Source organism: Indicator indicator, chromosome Z, assembly GCF_027791375.1.
Source record: "Indicator indicator isolate 239-I01 chromosome Z, UM_Iind_1.1, whole genome shotgun sequence".
Classification (NCBI taxonomy): domain Eukaryota; kingdom Metazoa; phylum Chordata; class Aves; order Piciformes; family Indicatoridae; genus Indicator; species Indicator indicator.
This window is the reverse complement of record NC_072053.1, coordinates 57,208,699-57,230,936: the sequence shown is the minus strand read 5'-3', so window position 1 is coordinate 57,230,936 and position 22,238 is coordinate 57,208,699. Positions and strand designations below refer to the sequence as shown.

The 22,238-nt window shown below is 37.7% G+C and overlaps 1 protein-coding gene across 2 annotated transcripts in view; it reads right to left on the bottom strand.

The window, feature by feature from the left end:
* The window catches only part of SPIN1 (spindlin 1), a 49,829-nt gene extending 28,309 nt beyond the window's left edge, over positions 1-21,520 (bottom strand). For both annotated transcript variants that reach the window (XM_054397408.1, XM_054397407.1), the window contains exon 1: positions 21,499-21,520. The gene's annotated coding sequence lies outside the window, so the exon portion shown is untranslated. The remainder of the gene's footprint in view (positions 1-21,498) is intronic.
* Between the last annotated feature and the right edge of the window lie 718 nt (positions 21,521-22,238).

Below are 22,238 nucleotides of genomic sequence, written 5' to 3'. Positions count from 1 at the left end.
CAGAAGGCTGGAAGAATTTCATATTTGTGCAAACGACCTCTTGTTCACTCAACAGGATTTCAGTTTACAGAAAATATTGAAGAGCTTCTGTTAAAGAGTAAGCACCACACGTCTGCACTTGAATTCTAAGAATCAGACTACAATGCTTTATAATGATTTTTGGAGTCAAATAAAAACATTTATCCTTTTAGCGAACTCTTGCATTTTAACTTTGTGTTAACTATACAGAGAGAGATAAAAATAGAAACCACAGTGTGCTAAGTAATTACCTAATAAAATATTTTAACAAACAAATGGACAGATGATACCATACTACAGAGCAAAGGGTTTGCTGTCAAATCCTGAAAACATGAAATTCATAGTATAGCATAAAACCAGGGAAGCTGACAATTTAGGAAACCCAAAAAACTGAAGACACTGTAGTAGAAGAAAAACTACTATTCTCTCTAAAGCTGCCTATCTCCGGCAACAGTATTTAGGGCAAAACATGGACTATTTATCTAATTAGCTTGAAGCATTTATATAGTTAGTTCTAGAGGAACATATGCAAGTGTTAGCTCTCAAAGACTGCATTCAGTTCACACAAGGGAGAAAAACAAAAACAAACAAAAAACCAAAAACCAACCAAAACAAACCCTAAAAAAGAACAGCCAGAGAGAAAACCTGAAAGTTTAACTTTCAGTGTTTCCTACCCATATTTTGCAGACAAAGCAGTCTGTCTCACTAAATAGTGCTTAGGAACTCTTATTTTTGCAATAGACACAATTTGAAATAAACTCTGACAGTGTATAATACAGCCACTTAAAGGCAGCAGTAAGAACTTTATTACAGCCAGTATTATAAGCCAGTATTTAAACATATTTGCCTGTCTTTAATTTCAGGGACTTCATGACCATCCTTTCAGCAATGGAGTATCATCTTGCAATATTAATTTTCAGAACTCCCACATGACAGTTCTAAATTGTAATACAAGCACAATAAAAAGAGCAGAGAGAACAGGACTCTCAGCCCCCATGGCTGAATGCATCCACTTCTGATTTTTAAAGAATTTGTTGTAAGTTAAATGCTAAAATATACATTTTTTTTTTCCTGCAAAAGCTTACCACCTTTACACTTACAGAAATCATTAAAGTTTAAACGTAATCTTCTCTGCCTTAGAACACCCATCCAGCAATAGCCTGGAACACAAAAAACCCCAAAGTAGTACTTTTCACTTTCTATGGAAAAATATCAGACAAAACCAAAAACAAACACCCCCCCCCACACACAAAACAACAAAGAAAAAAAAAAAACCAAAAAACAAAACCTCCCACCAAATCTGAACAATCATATAAGACACTACAGTGGTGGACAACTACTCTAAATTACAGGAAGAACACAGTATATCACATTTGGACATATTTTGCAGCATTTGGTCCTTGAAAATGCTTGGACTGCTAAGAGATCAATTTCAGTACGTTAGTTCTAAGCAGTCTACAATGAAGCGTCAGGTGTTTGTCTTCAGCATGCACAGAAGTACATAGAATGCTTGTGCAGTATGCTTATGTATTGTTTTCTTGGAATCCATAGGTGAAAAACAACTCTAAATGTGAGATTTCCCAAGTGTTTTTCAGCCCAAGACAACAGCCAATGGATCTGATTAGCGCCACATCAATGTGATCGATTACTGAAGTTTATCTGTCTAGAAAGTAAGACCTGAAGGTGGCAAAATCTCTCCAGATAGTAACAAAATACTTCTTTAAAAATTTACGTATCTAGAATCAAACTCCTACATCTTGGAAACAAAAAGAGGGAACTTTCTGAAATGCTTCCAATTCTGGCTGCGATTAAAGGATTATTTCATACTTTCCAGTCAACTACAAGTTCTGATGTCACCTCACTCTGACTGGCTTGATGCTAGCTCTCAGCACATAGTACAAATTCCATATTCAACACAAATGTGGTTCTCAAAAAGTGACAGTCTCCTTAAATAGCATACCATAAACATTGTTCCAAGGGAATACCCATGAAATGCATTGCAAAGATTTTACCCACTGGACACAAGTGGAGGCAGAGACTTAACAGTAAATTGCCCAAGATAAATTGCACAAAGATCACTCAACTAGCAGGCCAATTGCTAGCCTGGCAAATCCTAAGAGCTATCTGACAAAGAGCTACCAGAATATCTGTATAGAGAAAACAGAGAAAGTACCTCAATTGTATTTCAATTTACCTTCTCTTTTTTTCCAATCTAGATTAAAGCTACTGCAAACAGCAGTACCTTTGGACCATAACAGCAGTCAAAAATTAGGTGCATGTACTGTAGTGCACCCTGTCAACCCTTTGTATTCAGCCTGTCAACCCTCCGTATTATTTCTTTCCTTCCTGCTCACTCTGTTCCTTCCCACCAGTCTTCATACAGTATTTATCTGTTAGCAAAATACCATTGTTTTCATCTGCCATTCAGGTAACCCTTAGAGTATCTGGCTTTCTTACTTTGCAGAAGCTTTCATGTGGGTGACAGCATTCTGAGCTTACTCAAACATATGACTTTGTATTCCACATACATATTAACATGTCATAAGAGAACTGGTAACCCTCAGCATTACAAAGCCACAGATTGTACCAGGCTAGGCTTATCTATTCCTCAGTAGGGCAGGGAAAAGAGCCCTTAGAACAAAACTGAAATAAAATTGAGACCAGGAAGTAATTTCTTGCATATAAAATCAGATAGGAATCTCAACATAACCTGCAGCAACTTCCATTACTGACCCTCCAGTATCTAAGAAGCTGACAAAACCCTGCTTCACAATATGCATAGTATAATTATGAGACAGTTTCCCCTTGTCTTATTTCAGCAAATTCTGTGCTGCTAAGAATGCTCCAAAACACAGCCTACAATCGAATTACAGAGATGCCCTAAAAACCATTGCAGTCAAGGCTTTTGAAATTCCAGGATAACAATGTAGCTTAAGTTAAAATTTTAGATTTTGTATTTCAGAGCAATTAAAAAAAAAAAATCTACTCAAAGAATATGCAAACTAAACACAAAGCAAAGAAACCGCATATAATACAATACATTCAGAAAACAATTTTAAATACTTGAGTGTTACCTAATAATTATTAAAAAAAAAATCAAAGTCTGAAAATACTGAATTCCACCTTTTTTGCTTTTATTTTTTTTTTCCCATACAGATGCTTCCTGCTTTTTGAGACTTACTCTAGAGAGCTCTGGGAAATTTTTCTCTTACTCTAAAGAAACCATTATGGACTTTTTTTTCACTTTGGAATTTAACACAGAACATTGCCATTTGAGTTGACAAATTCTAAAAGCAAAATCACCCACCAGTTATATTTGTTTCACTCTAATCATATGTGGGTTTCTTTAGGAAAGCACAATTATTTCTGTGTTCTTCATTTCCATTCTTCTCACATTTCAACACATTAAGTAGGTAATTAACTGTTTTAGAGGTGAGATAGCCTTATAAAAGCACACAATAGAAGTACTATTAGAAGAGCTTCCATCGAGGTTTTCAGGTTAAGAAGCCTGTGCCACTGTCACTACCTGGCTTGCCTGGCTCTGCACACGTTTGGTACACACCAGTTACTTTTTCCAGACTGGCTAAGTCTCTTTACTTGTCAAAGTCACTTGTGATTTTACCTTTGTTTCTGAAGCCATCTGCCACTCCAAAACACTGAATTAAAGCAAATCCAAGAACTCTTTCACTTCTTTCTAATCTTTAAGATCATACTTCCCAACCATTGCCTTGCATTTTCTGCATTACCCTTCTGACTTCAGCCTCCAGGCTTTCTCGCACTTCTGCAATTCATTTTAGCAAAGCTTTAGATAAAATCTTCTCCAGTCATCTGACAAAGACCAGTTCAATAAGCTGCTCCATTTATTTATTTATTTTACATAGTTCCTCATACCTCACTGCAGCATCTTTTTCTGTCCTAGTTTGCAAACTTATACGTAGTACATGCTTCACTGTGGTATCTGGTTTAATACTGAAGACGACTTTTCACAAATAAAGCTTCTAGCCATCACCTCTGAAAAACTCCGCATTTCAGTAAGTAAAAAAAAAAAAAAAATAAATCAATAACAAGGCATGAAGTAGAACACAGAATGCAAACAGAAAAGGTCTCACTGGTTGTCTTCAGCAGCACAAAGAACACACTTTCAAATTATGGTTACAACCCAATCCAGCCTACACAATGCTGGATACAAAGAAAACAAATGATGGGACTTTGGAAGCTCTGCTGCCAAACCCCAGTGGATCTTTGCCAAGTGTGGATAAACAAGAATTGCTCAGTGCTTATTTGTTCAGAGCTGAAGCTTTTCATTAGTTTCTTTTTCTTTTTTTTAGTAAAAACATGCTATATCCTTACATATACATACATACATGTATATATGTATACGTAAATATGATGTAAGAGTATAAAGAAAATGTTTTTTATATATATACACACACACATATATATACTTTATACTCTTCAGTTTTACCTCTCTGTCCTAAAAGTTGCAAGTTTGAAGTACTGGAAGCAAGAAAGCTGCAGTTTCTTGCTACAGAAAAAGTTAAAACTTTTTCCTAGTTGCATCATCATGGAAAGAATGAAGAATTTTTGATTGAAGTTTTATTAGAAGTTCAATTTAAACAGCTTAAAGATACATCCAGAATACGAGATGCAAGTCTTAATGACATAAAAAGTAACCACAAAAAAGCTTCTCCAAACATGAGTATGAAGTAGCTTCCACCTCAAAAATAACCACGGTAAGACTCACAATACCACAGTCCCAGAAAATTCTCATGTGTTCTTTAGAAACATTTCACAACACACTAGCATCCCACCAGCCCAAAATGCAAAAAAGCACCATTTTTAATCCTTAATCTTACACCAACATTATTTTGATGAGCTTCCACATATTGTTCTTAACCTAATCTTTTTAGATGATAGCTCCTCAAGGTTTTAGAAAGTTGGAAGCATTTTAACATTTCCTTCCAGTTTAAAATAATTAATTTCACAAATTCTGCAAAATGATGAAAAAATAATACTGTTAAGAAGCAAAGTCCTGCCCAACACTTCCCTCATCCTAACTTCACCAGCCTCTGTCCCTTATTGAGTGAGTATGCAACTGAAAACAGTTGATTTCCCTCAGCATTCAGCAGCAAACATTTAGGAAGACAGCTAATGAAAACAGGTACTGGTCAGAATGCATTTCAAATACATGTATCCATGGATGCACTATTTTTAAAAGTCCAGCAAGAACTACAATGTTTTATTCGAAGTTACTTTTGCACCTTATGCATTTAGAAGACAGAACAACTTTGAATCCATGAAGAACCTGACCTACTATAGGTGAACATGAAGCATTTACCACATGAAGGTAAGCAAGGACACAATCAGTGGACTGGAGCACCTCTCCTATGAAGACAGAGAGAGAGTTGGGGCTATTCAGTCTGGAGAAGGCTCTGAGGAGACCTTATTGTGGTCTTCAAGTATCTTAAGGGGGCCTACAAGAAAGCTGGGGAGGGTCTTTTTAAGGTGTCAGGTAGTGGTAGGACTAGAGGGAATGGAGCAAAACTAGAAATGGGTATGTTCAGATTGGATGTTAGGAAGAAATTCTTCACCATGAGGATGGTGAGATACTGGAGGAGGTTGTACAAGAAGGTGGTAGAAGCCCCATCCCTAGAGGTTTTTAAGGCTATACTGGATATGGCTCTGAGCAACCTAATCTAGTGTGAGGTGTTCCTGTCTGTGGCGGGGGGGGTTGGAACTGGATGATCCTTGAGGTCCCTTCCCTAACAATTCTATGATTCTCTAAGTACATTGCATACGTTAAGCAAGGGACGGTCCTGAGGCAGAGAGTAAGATAACCAACATTTCTGAAGAGCAGAATGTTTTCCTATTTTGTTGTTAAATAAAAAAATAAGGTTATCAGTTGTAGCCTTTTAGCTATCAGTTGTAGATGTACAGGAAATCTATTCCTGTTCCATGTATGCAGAGGACGGTTTCCATTTCACAGGAGGCAATCACATAAATTGTTCTTTCTGACCTGCCTACTATTCATTGGTTTTCTGAAACAATATAATGTCTAAGTATATGGCTACTGATTATACAGGAGTTTCTTCCATGTTTTCTGCAGTTAAAGAAGCTTTCAGAACAGAAATGGTTTTCATTTATTTTCATTCATTTTTTTTCCCCAATAGTATATTTTATCACAATTAAGACAAGATTTTCTCTACTCTACATGGCATATGTAACCTGCAACAGCACGAACTACTTGTATTAGAAATGCTTCAGGCACTGTCAACAACCTTTTAGTAGTCAAATATTCCAGTTGTGAACAGAGCACTGAACACATGGTTCAGTGAATCCGACTATTAAAAAACCATCTGGAGCTTCTCTACAAATACAGCTGTTTCTAGAAGGCCTTTAGAAGAAGTATTCTTCATGGTAGCTAGTCCTACTAGCAATGCAGTGCATTGCTTTTTTTTTTTTTTTTAAATAAAGTCACTGTAATTCAGCCTTAAGCATGTCAGTTGCACCTCCTCCCGATATAGCATACATAAGGACAGGTCTTGTTAGTGCTGTAGAAAAAAAAACAACTAACTTTTCTAGGTATAAATGTCAAAGCCAAAAGGTTATCCAGATCACCTGTTTCAACATCCAGTTTATGCAAACTTGTAAACTGGAAGTTGTAAGACACATCGTATTCAACATCTGTCCACCACCTGTAAAGCTGGCTAGAACCAAGTTCCTCTGCTGTGGTCTCCCACTAATCCAGTACAATGCTTTGAATAGGAAAAGGTTAGAGCAAGATTTAATGTGATCTTGTTTCTGTGAAAAGTATTACAAAGGGGTGCTTTTCTGCAATGGTAGAGTTGAGGACTGAGCTAATGTCTCTGCTGCAAATAAGATCTGACAAATAGAAGCCTTTCTCTTACCTTAATTCCCTAGGGCACTGGCAACTAAATTACAACTTTGCTGACAAGTTGATGAATTTTACTTTTTGTATTACAAGCTTTAACACTTAATTTTACTAATACACAGGTAGTCCAGTCACCTAATAGAGTATGATAATCCTGGCTCTCAAAGAAAGATTGATTTATTACACTGTACAATTCTCTTCATATAGCTTAAGAAAAACATTATTCTAGGGTTTTTTTGAGAACAGTGGAAGAAAGCAATTTATTTCCTCAATGGCAGACAACATGGTACATAAAGCCTCACACCATAAAATTATCATGCAAGAAAAATCCCCCAAATGAACAAACCCCTCCTAAATTAACTAAACTGAACTCTCAAATTGTTTGAGTTTTATTAGCATTTTCTTTTACTAGCTTAAAAACCACCAAAACCCACACTAACACAGAATTGTTACCAAGTTATAAAAACTGAAGCAACTGTTTTCCTGCAAATATCTACATTATTCATCTGTAGCTTTTGCAGCTACTCCTGAACTATTCTGTATTCTGAAGGCTTCAAAGACAGCTAAGTGCTTTCCCCATCTCTTGAACATATTTAATAAAACAGCACCTTAGAACAGTAGGCTTTAAAAAGTCCTCAAACTCATAGTCTATTATTTGAAGGTGCTTCCTTGATGGAGAGCTTAAGCTGATTTCAGCTAATGCATATTCTCCAAGTCTTGTATTTCCCATTTATTACAGCTCTATAATGTTCATTTATACTGTTAATATGCTGCTAAAACTTCTTCTCAGATTTTGTAACCATGCTTTCATTTATCTTTCCAATCACTGATGGAACCTGAATGAAAAACTAATCTAATTTCTATCTGCAAGGATCTTCCACATCTGAAGAAACTAACTTTCCTAATACAAACTACATCTCCGTGCACACCTCCAACGTATTTCTTATACTTACAGCCCCCATAAGTAGGTTGAATTAAGTAGGATAGATGTTTTCATCTAAATAAGGCTAGCTGACTGACAAAAGGAATGTGTCCTCATACTATTCTCTCAACACTTCACTGTATTCAAGAAAAGCACCGCCCCTCTAAAGAGATGACACCTCCCCCCACCCCTCAAAATCTACAAAAGTTCTTGTAACCACTGTTACAGATTCTTATGGGGCAAAAATAGAGACTTTAAAACAAAACAAAAAAACCCCAAGTAAATAATGCTGAGGTAATGACAAATTTCCAGACAAGCAACTCACCACATATTACAAGTGTCTTTAAGTATACCTTAATACCTGCATCATGAAGGCCAACAAAAAAAGGTTAAACTGATGTACTTGAACAGCAAGAACTGATCGTTTTGGCTCTCACAAGCCTTTAAGAGTAGTGATTATTCGGACACCTTTCAACCCCTGGACAGGCAATGAAATATGGCTTATGAGCAGTAATGACCAAAACAATCCAAGACATGGACATTCATGATCAGTTTTTAAAACCAGTTTCCTACAGAGCAGTAAGAGATTGGCAAACAATTACTTGAAGGTAATGTGAGCTCAACAGAAAATAAGAAATCCCTGTAACTGTAGACAAATTTACATCATTCCAGCCCCTTCGCGGCTGACGACTGTTTAAATTGTACAAAGAACTCTGAACTAGCAGAATAAATCACACTTCTGTATGACAGAAAATTGTGGAAATAATCAGAAATACCATGCTTCAATAAAATGTGTGAACATTTAATTGCCCAGAAATTCTTCTAGTACAGCTCCACAACAACTTTTCAACTTGCAGCCTCATTTACGTTTCAGCAATAGAATTCAAAGTGAAAGCAAGTAAACCTCCACTTTCATACTTAGTTGTGTGTTAGGTATAGCTACCACATTACACAGTTCTCTGTACTTTAGGAATTTGCACAGCATGCAACCTCTGTGGGACCACATGTACATGATACACTGAGTGTTCCTGGCAATAGTACTGGAAGTGCAGATACACAAAACTGATTCCCCTTCCCCAGGCTACCCAAACAAGCTAACCAGAGGCCAAGTGGGTTTGCCATTTGCAGAATTAAAGGAGACTGGCACAGGCCATAACTAAAACTTTGCTTTCATCAGATGGGCATACCTTTGCAATTCTTTGGTTTTCATCCTTTATTTTTCGTATCAAAGGCAGCAAGAAGTTTTATTAGTGAACTTCATTTAGATCAGTACTGTTGTGTAGGAATTTGCTCACTTCAGTCCACGTTTCTTAAGCTTGTTATCTTTGATAAATAGACAAGAGTGCCTGAAAGAAATTACTGTCTTGGATGGTCCAGCTCAATAGTTTACAAATCAAGACCAAGGAACTGTACATCAGTGGTTATTGAACTTATATCCAAAAAGCACTAATCTTTGAATGCTAAACCTCAAGTCGTATGGGCTGACTAGAAGAAAGTGACAGCAATAACACTACATGTTCGCTAAATGAAAGAAGTTACAAACACATCAGCCTGGGGCTAGTTGAGTTTTACCTGAAAAGGACAAGAGGTAGTGACAAAATAATTAAAATTATATTCGTGAGCTAAAACAGGTTGTGAATCAGAAATGACAAGTCATATCCGAAATACAACAAAACCAAACAACCCCCCAACAACAACAAAATACACACACAACCTCCCCCAAACACCCCCCCCCAAAAAAAACCCAAACCAGCAAACAAACAAAAAAACACCACAAAACCCCCCCAAACAAACAACAACCCCAAAGCTCTTTTTAATTGCAGGTTTGAAGTTTTGTCTCATTAAATACAATTAGCCTTCTGAAATTCCCTCCAGGTCTCAGGGGAAAATGGACAACTAGATGGCTGCCATTTTAAGAGCACATAAATGAATAACCCAGAAAACAAAAGAAATTCTCCAAAGGTGTATTCCAAAAAGCCTTGCAAAAGTTTAGTCTGTTTTTAGGGCTCATCAGCAATAAGGCTAGAATTACACTTTTGTCTAAAATGAACTGATTTAAATCCAATTGTTTCTTATTTGATCTGCTTCCTACTCCAGCAATCTCAGAAGCAGATTCAGTAACAGTTGACTAAGGGATTAAAGGATCTCCAAAAAATTTGTTAACCAAGTTAGTCCCAAAAGTACATATCAAAATTTGAATAAAAATTTAAAAAAACCTTTGAATCTGAAATTTGGCACTAAACTATACTACAGACCATCCTACAGAGTAAGAAAAAAGCTTAAGAAGGAATAACTACTGCCAAATGAACTTGCAACAGCTTCATTTAAAAAAAAACAAAAACCAAAAAAACCCCGAATGTGGTTTGTCAACATCAAATTTTAAGTTCCATGTTAATTCATATACACATTTTATAGTAAAAGGCATATTTCAATTTCAGTAGTCTGTCCTTTGTATTACAGAACTATCAAACAGCTATGGGAGTTTAGGCAAAAAGCTTTAGCAACAGTGGTAAAGTTTATCACTTCCTTAGCAATAGTAAGATAAAACGTTCTTTCTTTTCACCATGTTATAATTCTTCCTTTGGCTTTACACAATATACCAGGACTCTGACGCACACTTAGATTTTTAAAGCATCTACGTCAATTCCACTTAAAAGCAATACAAAATGACTTGATGCATTTTGCAGCCACACAAGTCCTGTGGAGGTGGTCAGAGAGCTGGCTGGGATGCAGGAGTCCCTGTCAGGATGCAAAAACCCACAAGAAAGGAGTTTTGTCCATGTTCTTTTTTTTTATTTAACATATGTATATATATGCATACGTGTCTGCACGTATGTGTATACCTAGAAACTACTTGGTGTCTGCACTATTTCATTCTTTGAGTCATGACCCTTAACAGGGGAAGCCCGAATACAGGCAACTTTTTTTTAAAAACTTTATTTTGTATGCTGATAAAACTGGACTACAAAAAACTAGCTAGTTACAGCATTCGAGGCATGTGGGGGGACACAGGGCATGGTCCTGGCTTACAGTTCATCAGCCAACTCCCAATGGTTTAATACGCAAGATCCCTTCTTGGCAGCCTGTCCCAGGCTGCAGTAGAGAGGTTCAAATAGCAGTTAACCACTATAGTTTTGTGTAAAAAGTGTGTGGATTTTGGACTTCTAATTAATTTTTTTTATGATTTTAGGTTGTGGGTATTTTTTTCCCCCACTCACATGCATCATCATCTTCATCCCCATCTCACATCTTTGGCTGCATGGCTGAGTAGGAGGCAGACGGTGAAGGCAACCAGTGCTGGACTGGATGGATTGGAGGCGGGCAGCCCCTTTACTTTCACCCTTCTATTGGCTTTTTCCAAGCCCTTCAAGTAGGAGATACCCCCACAGATGGGAGCAGAAAGGCTTGGAAAGAAACGACTGCTTTTCCCAGACGGTTTGGGCCAGACAATCCTTGATGTCGCTTCCAACCTGTGTTCGAGGGTTCTACAGATTCTATGACTAAACCTTAACATATGTTGCAACTTACTGGCTGATAACTTAATAAAGGAACAGCCCTCCATGCTTAAAGAAATTTTACAAGATAATGCTTTTATAAATCTGAATTCAAGATCTGGTATTTATTCAACTTTTCCTGCATCTATCAAATGTGAGTTTTAACTGTTTGATCTCCTGCAAGCTACTTGTATTTAACTACAGGGCAAGAACATGAACAGATACCAGGGTAATGAGTTCTAACAGATTAATGTAATTGCTTTAAGTTGCATCATGGCAAACGTAAAACAGCTTAGCTTCTCCTAGCTATTCTCATCATCTGAGTCAAAAAAAAACTAAGTACAAAAACAGAGAGAGGGAAATGTCTAATTGGGAAGACATTGTTTTCTCCTTCAGCGTCTCCTCATAGGGGATACTACAGAATCAGGCCTTTGTTTAAAGACTAGGTTTAATTTGTATTGTGTTAGTCTGAGAAACATGATTCCAACATCACCCAAAAGGATCACCCAAACATTCTTGAAGAGAAAGGCCCAGGCAAACATATCTAACCCTGCTGTTAGAAGGTAATGGAATGCTAAGTTACTGTTGGCTTAACTAATCATAGCAAATCAAACTCTTGGGTTCACATCTCTTTAAAAGGCTGGCTGATCTTTCCAACTGACATTTTAAATGCACAATCATTAGTTCCCAACAATACAGGCTAAAATCACTTGTACACACACCTTCAACATTTTAAAGACGAGGTGAATAAAAATCTGCTAATTGAAATGTTACTTTCAAGTTTTTTAGCTCACAAGTAGCCAGTGGACTGGAAATAACAAATTATCCTTGGACATCCATTCTGAGACCTTGGACTCCAGTACACAGAGTAGATGCCAACCCAAAATTAGATTGAAAAATAAGCATAATTAAGAGATGTTCCTAAGCCAAGCTTAATGTGTGACATCAAGTTACTTTCACAGGAGTAAATATGTGATATACTTGAAAAAAAAATTTTATCACAGGCTTTTACATTTTGTGTTCATGAAGGCCCACTGTAAAGAATGTATTTTGTTTCTTATACTCAGAGGCAATAGTTCTGGCTGTAACAATCACTGATTCTTACAGTTTACATCCAACTTCTGCAATTGTTCTGTAACTTACTCATGACATAATGACTATTTGTCTCTAAGATGAAGAACAGCATGCCACCAATTTGGGGCAGAAGGCCAGAAGACACCAAAGGGGGAAGTAAGCCAATACAGATCAATACTTAAGATACTTAAGACCTGTGATAAGGCAAATAGCTGTTTTAAAATCCAACACAAGCACCCAAAATTCTTACCAGCACAAGCCATTACAGCATTGATTGGAAAGTAAAAATGTAATTGTTATGACCCCCAACCTCAGTATAAGGATATTGACAGAGAAGTAATTCACCACTTCAAGCAAACCACCTCACCCCAAAAAAAACCCCACAAACATAAAACAGAAACAAAACAACACCACCACACCACACCTATAAAACCAAACAATCACCCCAAGAAAACACAACACCAACCAAACAAGAAAACTTAACCAACAAAACCACAAAACCCCACAAAAAAAATCAGGGTCACAAAATACTTAAGAGGGACCAGCTTAGAAAAATACAGTTACCCACATTATCTCTGTATACAACCAAGACCGTGACAAGCTGTAGTATCCATACATTCATGGATTTGAGACACTTGCCTAAGCTTCTCTTGTAACATCACAGTAACTACAATCCTAACAGTGTTCAATAAATCAGAGGTCTTGAAATAGAAATCTGAGTCTCTTAGATACAAATACTGATTGCCTCAAGTCTCGTAAAAATATAGCTCTCTTAAGTTAGCTGGGAGCAGGCGAAGGAATTAAGAGTGAAGATACTGGGTAAATTAAGGCTTCCTCTAGTCACAAGAAAACCGACAAATAATTTTGTTAGGAATTACTGCAATGAAAGAGTAAACATTTTGTGAAATGAAACATGATCACACTAACAAAGACCTTAAGCCCATACCCAAAACATGAAAGAAAATCTCCCTACACAACTGATTTACAACAAACAAAACCTTGGAGCCATGATCATTGAATTTAAATCAGTATTAATTTTCATCCTATCTTTGCAATGATGAGGGGAAAAAACAGCCCTCACAAAATAAAAGAACTACTTCAGGAATACCAGTTCCCTTTAAACTACACCTTGAAAAAAATTGATACAATCAGTCATGAACTGACTGTTCCTGTTTTCTTGACCTTCAGGCATCTCAGCTTAAAGCAGTTCTTGAACAAAAGCATTCAAGTTACTATTTACACTGGAAACATATTACTTAAGTGAAAGCATATGCTGTTAAGAATAGCAAGTGTGAGCTTCATTTTTCCCAGACCAACTGCAGAATATCTACTCACCGTCTACAATGCTAACATACATCTCAGCCTAAACAGATTATCAGCTTTTAATAGTGAACAGCTGCAAGAGATGTTAAAGTTGTAATATGCAGTAACAGCAAGGCACTGAAAACAAAATTCAGTGTTGTGTTAAAAAGGTCTAGCTAAGTATGCTCTTTTTTGATAAATCTGGAGGCAGAGAAAGAGCAGTACTTAAATTGTTATTTATGGAAGAGTACTATCACTTGTAAAGAAAAAACATCAGCCTTTTGAGGCAATTTAAATAATGCAGTCAACACTGGATTCAGCAGCAAGGAAAACTTATTCAGCTGATAATCGTACCTTCACATAAAAGATGAGAACTATCAGCACTGTGACATTACATGGCAGTTTCTTTGCCCATACACAGGTCTTTTCAGATTTTTGGTGGAAAACACAACATATTCCTGTGTAAATTGAGGTGGTGGAGTGCAGAAGGACAACAGGGAGAGCTAAACCAAGCTGTGAAAGCAGTGACTTTCCTCAAAAGCACTGGAGACATCAAAACAAACCAATCTTCATATTACTGGTGCTTTTAAAACACGGAAGAAAAACGCTCAAAGTACTAGTCCTGAAACTAGTATGGTACCTGCATACTCACAAAACTAGAAGACCCTGAAGCACTTAAGAGGATAAAGAGCTGTTTCAAGTTACTCTGAAAAGTTTTTTACTGGACTGTGAAAAGCATAGAGAGGACTTCCATGGTTTTGAGGATACAGCAATTTTTGCTCAGAAACCGCTGCCTTAGAACAATGAATTCCTCTTGTCACGTGTTTGTAGCAGCAGACATGTGACAAAGCCATGACAAGAAAGTGAAGACTTCAAGACTGAGGACTGCCTTGAAATCACTCCTCAAACCTTGCCCATGCCACAGAAAATACACTTTCCTTTTGAACTCTGATAAAATGCTCTGATCAAAGCCCTGCTCTGAAATTACCTTCACTGTGCATGAAGCACAAATGAAAATGAGGAAAGTAAACCAATAAAGGCAGTATTTCAGAGAGAATTTGCCACCACAGTTAGACTTTTTTTAGCATCATAATCTAATTTTCTTTCCATAGAGCTTTGCATCTGATTGGAACTAGATTTACTAACATACGCATTCAGTTGTATTTGCTGAGGCTTTGCAATCTAGGTATTGGTATCCCCTCCACTACTTCATCCCCTTTTCCTTTTGCGAGAGCACATAATTACTTACAGAGAGGAATTACTTGAAACAAGGTTGAGTCTACTCAACTGAGGAGCAGAGGAGGGGAGAAATAAACTCAGAAACGGTGAGGTATCTTCCAATGGAAACAGGATCTCAAAAGGCAAGTTACTCTTCCCTCTAAAGCCAAGGGAGGTTTTCTAGAAGTCTGTTCTACAGATGAACAGAGCCCAAACAACATACAAATATGCTTCATATTTAACCTTGCACAACCACCATGGAGTCTTCTAGAAATATAGAGGCCGAAATGTGACTGAAAATTGGAATGTTTATTCATAGCAAGAGTCATCCCTTCCACGCTTTTCCTCCTTCGATTAGTTTTATACATAAGAAAAAATGAAGGAAAAACCTCACCTCAAATAAATTCACATAAATTTCATTCTTCAAGTACCTAGCCTACATCTATCTGTAACACAACGCCTTCTTCACCCCTGGTTCCCCAACAAGGTGATAGCAAGATACTAACATTTGGAAATTTCATCTATACTAATAGAGTTATGCTCACAGTGATAAAAAACCAACATAAATTTCTCTTGTCTCTCTCCATGCAAGCCACAGGTACACACATACGTAAGTGAGGGTAGGAGTGAATTTCTCTTTCACAACCTGAGCAGTTAAGAAAGCACATGAACCAGAAAATTTCCACCCTTATTCACTCCTAGAGAAGCCTTTTTTCCTACCTTCAGCAGTACAGAGAAATGACCCTGAGAACAGTCACTATCAATGCTCCCTCCCCACTACCAACCGGGGATCAATCACAGTAATTACACAACAACCTGGAGTTTCCAAGTATATAAAACACCTGCATATTCCTTAACCCTAAAATCACTTAAGAGTTAGATTTCTATTAAGTCACATGAAAGGTAGAACTTACTGTTAAGCTATTTTTAAAATATGCTTGTGTCAGAGCATGGATTTTATCCAATCAGCTCTCAAAACTGCAGTTCCACTGATGGCAAAACAATCATTAACATATTTGAGTCCTCTTTTACCATTAAGACAAAACTTCTGAAGGTGACTAATGAAGAAAAAAGCAATTATGTCCATTTAATAAAGCACTCTGCAAGCGGAAGTTTTTAAGAAAGGAAGTAGTAAAAATTGATCTCTAATGCTTACTCCCATTTTGATGTTAAGATCATTGCCTAAAACACACATTGTTATGAAACAGGACAGGCAAGCAACTGTCCAGAAGCATACAGACATAGCCAACTGTCTTTCAAGTATAATTATGAATTACACAACCTACAGTCTCCAAGCATTTTTAAAAAAAAAATCAGCATTTATATACAACTGAATAAAGAAAATCTAATCTGCAAACATTTTACAGTTCAAGTTGAAGACCAGAGACAACTTACAAGACATGTAAGAACACACACATTATTTGCCAGTACACGATAGGTACATTAGCTTTTGCATATTAGAAGCCTAAGCAAGGTACTGAATTTTATTGGACATTGTTTGTGAAAGCATTTGGAAAACATTACCAGGGAACTATTTTAGATAATGCTTTTTCCTATGCTACTCAGCTCATAACACTTGCAGCAAATCTAGAAAATGGGAAATTTCTGTATTTAAAAATCTCAAGTTCATAGAGAAATTTTTTTTTTAAAAAAGTGTCAAGTTAAAGTCTAAATAGGTGAAGTATTACTGGACTCACCATGACAAGCACACACCAGCTACAACATTTACTATGCTTTAGAAGTCAGAAAACTGTTACTGGCAAGAAAGTCCAGCTTTTTACTTTTCTTTCATTCTATACGTGACTGGCCATGTGTAGGTATAATAGTATCACTCTAAGCACCAATGGTGGATGTTAAATTGCCCAGTAACATTACATTTTACAGCCTAGTAAATATAGTATTCTTAAGAGACCAAACTTAAACATACCCTGTATTTACTAATAGTTCTGTTCCAACATGAATCTAGGAGAAAAAACCCACAATGTATGGGGGGAAGGAGGGGAAAAACCCACACCACTCTGAGGTACACATTCATAAGGAACTATAATCTTAACAGGCTACTCCCAAAGTTAAGTAGCTGCCAAATTTGGATCTCAGGGTTCAAGACTACCTCTGAACTACCAGGAAGACTCCTGAAAACAAAAGGAAGTAAGACCCATCAATGAGCTTAAAGAAAATACATTTTATTTGAGCACTTCAATTCTGAAACACTTCTAACCTTGCAAATAAAAGCAGTCCTAGACTTTACCAGGCAAAGTCCCCCAACCCTGACAGAAAAACAATTCTGGAAACCAGCATTAAGGATAGTTAGGTTACCACACACTACCAATCACTCAAGAGCAACTGTAATGACTGGACTCAAGTCCCTTTAGCTGAGGCAGCTGGCACGATTAGAAAGGAACTACCAGCTACAACACAGTCAGAACAGGACCGGCATACTGTGAGGCCAGAAGTGGAAGCGAAAAATGAATATACGACTTCAAAGGTGGCAAGTAGACTCAATAGCCAGTCACCATGACAAAAATGTTGTTAGGCCATCATAAGTCAGCAGTGTAAGAACAACTTGAAAACCAATGGAAAACACAACAACAAATAAAATTATACAATTGTTTTGGTCAAATTATGGTATGGAACTGAAGGTCTAAAGCTAACTTACACAGAATGACTGCTTACGTGTTTACTGAATCACTCAAATCCACGGAATTACTCTTGAAAAAAGTACGTACTCTTAACAGTAGCGGTACATGCAGACTTTCAATATCATATTGGAACATTCAAAAACAGCATTTTCAAGAAAAAAAAATAAGGAAAAAAACACAACAAACCAACTACACACACAAAAAGGTAAACTAAGAGCTAATCAGCTCATAGAGGGTTATAAGCTCTATAAGCCTTACCAAAGAGGCTATAAAGATCTGCTTGTATTAAAGTATATGGTTAGTAACTCCTATTCTACAAGCAGATCTCAAAAAGAAAAAAAGGCATTGGAAGATATTTCAATAACATCTCAACCACCTTGCAATGTGATTACATAATAGTTAAGGCTAGTAGTCATCACAGGTAATGACAGCTATTTCTATATATTTCAGCATTTTGTGGGACCATTTCAATAGTTTCCAAGTTAGCAAGTCAAACAAGACCTCACAAGAGTATAGATCTAGAGCAGTTCAGAAAAGAAACAAAGTTAACCTGGACTTGCAGAGCATCTCTCCATATCTGAATCAATTCACCTCCTGAACTCCACATACCATCAGCAAATTCACATTTTACACTAAAACAAAGTGAACTGCACCCACCACATGGTGAAGCAGTAATGTGTAATTCAATTACTTCACTATTGTTTGAAATTAATCCATGATGAAGCCCCTTTGTCTCTAGAATCACCAATTCAAGTACAAACCGCTTAACTACATTGTTTCAAGGAACTTCACACTCAGCCATGACCTAGGGATGTGAACGGACACAGTGCACATTTACACAAGGTAAGTCACATTTCACATTCTTTTAAATCAGCATACCTTTTAAGGTAATTATCTGTATAGTAAGTGGGACATGTCTTGACACAGAGAAAATACTCTGTAAGAAAACCAGTGTCAAGAAAGATTAGGATTTGCTTTCCTGTCATAAAACCAAACAATTCTAATAGTAAGAGAAGGAAAATGAGAAGAATAACCAAAAGTTCTATCATATTTGGTATGAGAAACAAGCTAATGGCATAACAGGAAACAACTTTCTGTAATAGTGATTTTCTCTCCTGGTTCAACTTCAGTGAACTCCTACTGAAAAATGTTTTTTAAACCACTTTGTTGAATCACTTGTAGTCATCAATAAAATAAAATAAAAAAAATTCTCATGCCATACCATCAATAAGCCAACTGTCATCCTTCTAGTAGCTGGGAAAAGAAAGAAGCAAGGAAAACCAGAAAACAAGCATGAGAAGTTTACAGCTCAAGGCTTCATGCTAAAAAATGTTTGGCATCCATCATTAATGCATTAAAAACAAACAAAACAAACAAACAAAAACCCCACACAACAAAACAAACACTTTAAAACAGCTATTGCATCAGCTATGTGTTTACAGGTGTGAACACGTTCAAGAGTGCAGCCTGGCAACAGATAGCAAGGAAAGAAATAGACTAAGTTGTCAAAGGAAGACTACTACTCAGACTGAGAAAATATTAAAAAACTGTTGAAGAATCAGAGAAAAAGTGTTAACTAACTTTGGGGCTGCATATTTAAATTGGTAATTTCATAAATATTTAGAACTACACTGAATCATTATTTACTTGAAAGATTTACTGAAAAGTATGTCCTGTTAAATTGGTTTACTTCTAGTATTTTCCTGCACACTGGTTAAGACTGCATTTATTGTGGACTTCCTTTTCCTCAGTCTCACTTCCCAATGCGAAAAAGTAAACAGTTTTGGAAAAGATTTTAGTAGTAACAGATTTTTAATTTGGTTAAATACAGCCTAGCATTACCTACGAAGACAAAAACACTGGAACGTCTTCACTTAGTGGTACCAAAGACAACAAAGAATTTGGCAAGTCCTTCAACCAGATCAGCTTCTCACTGGATATGAACACCCACAAAACTGATTTGACCAAACTGACAAAACCTTTAAGGCAGAAAAAAAAAAAAATAAAATGTATGTGTCACAGAAGACAATTGCAAATATGCTACAGACAAGAAACTTCAAAGCTAATGATGCAGAGCTGAATTTTACAAAATACAGTTCAGTTCTAGCAATGAAGCTACAATGTACCACAGTTAACAAACATGAATATTTAAGTGATCTGTTATTTAAAGGTATGTTGTGGATGGCCTATTTTTATTTTATTTTGCTCTGCAACTGGAGAATCAGTTTAAATATCCAAAGGCCTATGTCACTTTCAGTCAGAGTGAAGAAGCTTCAAAATTTGATAGCTATCATAATGAATGACTAATTAGCTACAACCAGTAAATTATTCTAGTGACTTTACTACAATTGTGTTCAGGTTGTAAAGTTAAAAAAAAAACAAAAACAAAAACACACACACACACAAAACAAACAAACACAAACACAAAAAACCCCATCCACAACCAAATTAGCACTGTTGCAGGAATCTAATGATACATCAAGTTACAGACTTTTGCTTGGACTTTTCCATCCAGAAGTAGCACAGTTGGCTCTTTACCTATGACATAAATAAACGTTCCACAATGATCCTGTAATTTGGATGACTCCACTTAAGCTTTATGCTGTTGTAAACTCATTATTATATATTATTTTCTCCTCATCTCCAGTTATCAGCACCTCTTAATGGGGACAGAAAAAGCAGCAGAGAAGAAAATATTGATATACGATACTTGATACCATCATTGAAGTGTAGTATTTGTTTCTTTCTCAGTAACAGCTGCATAATTATGCCATGCCAGTTCTTCTCCACTAGAAGATTCCAAAGCAAAGTAGACAAAGACAGCAAAGCTAGGACATTCGTTACGTTAGGACAATGTTCGGACAATAACAGAAGCTTTATTGACGTGCATATGACTGAAGTCATTCCTTTAAATACAGTGTTTGAAAAATGAAACATCTACTATGACTTATAGTAATGCATCTAGAAAGCAACATGTGCATTATGTCTTTTCACCCTCAGTATCCACCCTTAGTTACAACCTAGGAATAGATCTGTTCGACAGATCACTTCAGATATGCTGAACAAACTACCGTTAAAGGTTATTTTGGGTTTACGTCATAAGAAGAAAAAAAAAAAACACACCACAAACCAAAAAACCCCCACCAACCCCAAAGCCCAGCAACCCAACGACAACAAAAAAAACCAACCCAACCAACAAAACCCATATTCACCGAAGCCAGAAGGGGGTGCTCTGAATAACTGAGGTGGGGGTAATGAATAGAGCATTTGCCTTGTGTTAGGAGAGGCCAGAAGCATGTTGTGTTGTTTAGGAGCTCACCTAAGTACACGGTGCCATGTCTTTAAAAACAAAAAAGGCATCTGAAATGCAGGAGCAGTCCTTTTAGCAATAAGTAAATTATTCGTTTTGTGCTATTGTCATCACAAGGGCAAACTAATCTGCGACAGAAAACTAGGAGCACAAAAACCTGACGAGTATTTCTACTCCATGTTATGTATTTCATGATTTGCAAGCTGTTTAAGATACCGAAAAGGAGATACAGGGAATGCAATGAAATGCAAAAAGCCTATGTTAAGGTTTTTACCTACACAATGCCTATTTTGACATAACTAGTTCAGGTCTTTATACTGTGATTACGCCGACTTGATACCTTATATCGAACTGTGTTGTAAAATGGAAAAAATGGCCCTGGATCATTCCGCAAGTGTAATACAGTATTTCATCTCTGCCAGTACTTCGGTGCATCAGCCTCCCCCAAACCAAAAAGAGAAAAAGACAAGCACATTCCAATCAAGCCTCTCTCAGCGGGGCTCGCCCAGTTCCCCCTTCCCTCCCTTCCTCCCTCGCACAGGCCTTGCCAGGTTCCCGAATCCCCTTTGATTTTAAGGTTTCATTTTGTTGTAAACAGCAAAAAAAGCTTCCAAAGCGAGGATCCTTACCCTTAAAATCCCGCCATGCGCGCAATAAAGAGGGTGAATTGTTTTTCCTCCTTTTTTTGGATGGGAGATGAAGGGGGAGGGGGAAGAAACAAAAGCCTAACCGGAGGAGAGGCTAAGCGCTGGAGACAGAGAGAGAAGGCGGAGACCCTGGTGGAGGAGCAGGGCGAGCGTCAGCCATGTTGTGTGTGTTGGTCCAGTATTTACAAACCTGCAGCTGCTGCAGCGCTTGGAGTCTGGGAGAGGGGAACCAAGCGGGGGGGAAACGGAGGGAGCGAGAAAGGCGACGAAGGAGGAGAGGCAGGCACAGGGAGAAGTAACAGAGAGCAGGGAGGGAGAAAAGGAAGGGAGGAGGGGAAAGCTGCGGCAGCAGACAAAGGATCCCCGCGCAGCCCGCGCATACAGGCGCGCTCGGGGCGCCTCACACAGCGGCAGCGCTCCCGCAGCCCCGCTGCTGCCAACCTGCCGCAGCTCGGCTCCGCCAACGTCGCACCGAAGCCCCTTTCGCCCAGCTTTTCCGCGGCGGGCGGGGGACGAAAACACACATACGCTTCCCCCGCCTCCGCCCTCCCCTGCATGCGCTATAGAAAGGGAAGCTTATCTGGCGGCAACCCTTCGGCGGGCCCCAACCCAAATATAATAGCTCCGGGTGGGTTGGAAGGGGTGGCTCCCACCCCTCCCCTCTCGCCAGGAGAGGGGCCCGTGCTAGGGAGGAGCGGCAGGCCCCCGAAGCCTGACAGGGT